This window comes from Prionailurus viverrinus, chromosome D2 (assembly GCF_022837055.1).
Source record: "Prionailurus viverrinus isolate Anna chromosome D2, UM_Priviv_1.0, whole genome shotgun sequence".
Taxonomy (NCBI): domain Eukaryota; kingdom Metazoa; phylum Chordata; class Mammalia; order Carnivora; family Felidae; genus Prionailurus; species Prionailurus viverrinus.
Window position 1 is genome coordinate 69,923,765 of NC_062571.1, and position 2,833 is coordinate 69,926,597.

A 2,833-nucleotide genomic window follows, 5' to 3' on the forward strand; every position below is an offset into this window, starting at 1 on the left:
AAGGTTTGGCTCTGAAAGGGAAATTAGGAGTCACCTAGCATCCGGCCACCAAGCGTTACAGAGGAGAAAATTGCCCGCATTCACACAGGTAAGTTGATGACAGAATCTAGAACAGAAGCGTCATTGTTTGACCACCGGCCAAACGGAGTGCAAACGAGTAAGTAAAATGATCAAACTGCCACGCAGCGATGTAGAGACAATTTACCCATTTAGTGCGGAACTTAGAAAATTACATGAAGATGCGAAACTACAAGAAAGTTGATTGGCTCCAGCAAAACAACGTGTTAGACATTTTATTAAAAATATGGGGTGCCTGGGTGGCGCAGTCGGTTAAGCGTCCGACTTCAGCCAGGTCACGATCTCGCGGTCCGTGAGTTTGAGCCCCGCGTCAGGCTCTGGGCTGATGGCTCGGAGCCTGGAGCCTGTTTCTGATTCTGTGTCTCCCTCTCTCTCTGCCCCTCCCCCGTTCATGCTCTGTCTCTCTCTGTCCCAAAAATAAATAAACGTTGAAAAAAAAAATAATAATTTTTATGACAAATAATAAAAACTGGACAGCTGGCTGGCTCAGTCGGTTAAGCATCCAACTTCGGCTCAGGTCATGATTTCTCAGTGTGCGAATTGAGCCCCGTGTCAGGCTCTGTGCTGACAGCTCAGAGCCTGGAACCTGCTTCGGATTCTGTGTCTCCCTCTCTCTCTGCCCCTGCCCGGCTTGTGCTCTGTCTCTGTCTCTCAAAAATAAATAAAAGTTAAAAAAAATTTAAAAAAATAATGACAAACACTGATTTGAAGGGCTCTATAAAATTCACACACAGAACAACACTTGGGCATGCCTTTCTTTTCATAAATTGAGTGCTGAGAACCACCCAGGTGACAAGTCACACAAGGCAGGAGGTATGCCTGTCCTCATCTAGAGACAGCTAAGCGATGACCAGCCTCACTATTACCGTTTCCCAATGCAGATGTGCCTGAACATGCATAGAGTCCAAGCTCTGTCATCCCATAGCCTAATTCGGTCAAGTTTACTTGATGGCTTTCATACTTTCCCGAGAAGAAGGCTTTTGGAAAGGGTATTTATTACCAATCTCTGTCCCCTCGTTTCCACTTCTTGATTAAAATGTGCACAAGTGTGACACTTCAATTTTTGCCAAGGCAGTGTGTCTGGAGCTTCTCAAAGGTCTCCAAAAGAGCTTCTCAGACCACTGAGGGTTTGTTAAAACGGACCGCTGGGCACTGGGGTGAGACCAAAAGTATTTGCTTTTCCAACAAGTTCCCAAGTGGTGCTGATGTTGCTTGTCTGGCGATCACCCTAGAGAACCACCAATCAACAGAGAGCAACCGTATTCATTCCCTCCTTGAAATCCTGATCCTGGGCCCCATGCCGCTGTGGTTTTCCTTATTAGGTGAAGGGAGACAGGTAGCTCTCTTCCCCACCATGCACACCTAGAGTCATACAAAGAGAAGCAGGGTATTTTTCTCACCATTTTAACAGTGGTATTTAACAGGGAAATTACAAAGCATGCAGATTTGGCCTCAAACCCTCCAAAAGTACTAGCGGAGATGCACTTTGGGGGATCCTGAAAAACGGAAAGATTAGAGAGCATCGGCGTTGTTTCTCTGCTGTCCCCCCATAAGTGCTCAGATTCGCTCAAGAGGCAGCAGTTAGATGTTTATAAACATTTCCTTACAAGCAAATTTGAAGTTGGTAAAGTTCTCAAATGGTAAACATCTGAGTATATTTAAAAAAAAAAAATGTAGTGAAGTCCAAACTACCAACAGCCGGAGTCATGGCAGGACAGCCATTTAGAAAGTCTCTTCCCCTGAGGACGCCTGGGTGGCTCAGTTGGTTGAGCTTTGACTCTTGATATCAGCTCAGGTCATGATCCCAGTGTCATGGGATCGAGCCCTGCCTAGAGCTCCACACTGAGCATGGAGCCTGCTTAAGGTTCTCTCTCCTTCTCCTTCTCCTTGTCTCATGCTCTCTTTAAAATAAAATGTAAAAAACTTTTTAAAAAAGAGTTTCTTCCCCTCTCTGACGGAGTTTTAGTTGAAAAGAGAGCAGCCAAAACTGTAACAAACAGAGACATCATGCTTCCGGAAAAGTCTCAAGGAACAATACTGCAAGCAACAGTGGTAGCAATACCACCGGAGTGGATCAGACTCTAAAAGCAAAGGGTGGAGAGATTCCCCGTGAACATTGGAGATAGTTCTTCTCCTAGAATATGGAGGCACCAAAGTAGTTCAGATGACACGGATTATTTGAGAGATGGTGACAATATCGGAGAGGATGCAGACTGAAAGAAATCATTATTGAAACAGCATCAAGCAAAGCTGCCCATTCCAGTGAAATCGTCCACCATGCAAATAACGTCCATGTCTTTTATAATAAACTAATGGTATCCCAACAAAGTAGCTTCTTTCTCCAGGCTAGCAGGAGGATCCTCTCTGTCACTGACCGGCAGATGCGTATCCCCATGGATACAGTGACCACATGACCTATGATCTGCACCTAGTCTCTTCTGAGAGCCAAAAGGGCATTACTCATAGTTAGGAAGGGACCACAGCAGGCAAACGAGGGTCTAGGTATAGGATCAGCTCACCAACGAAGAACCCCAGAGGAGGTCTTTGCTGTATGCGGGCACCTCACTGAGTTCTCTACCTTGGCTACACAACTTGAGGACTTTTGGCAGGTGTTTGACAGAGTATCTGTACGGATTCTTTGCCTTCTAATTTTCAACTGACCTGCAATGCGAAGGTGGCAAGACGTCTTCCCTTAGAAGGCTGGAAATTGAGCCTGTGAATTTATTCTAATCACTTCCTGTCAGAAGCAGCTTTT

At 45.4% G+C, this 2,833-nt stretch overlaps 1 pseudogene; it reads left to right on the forward strand.

Moving 5' to 3' along the window:
* The first annotated feature begins 1,784 nt into the window (after positions 1-1,784).
* Positions 1,785-2,295, forward strand: LOC125148387 (10 kDa heat shock protein, mitochondrial-like; annotated as a pseudogene).
* The last annotated feature ends 538 nt before the right edge of the window (positions 2,296-2,833 follow it).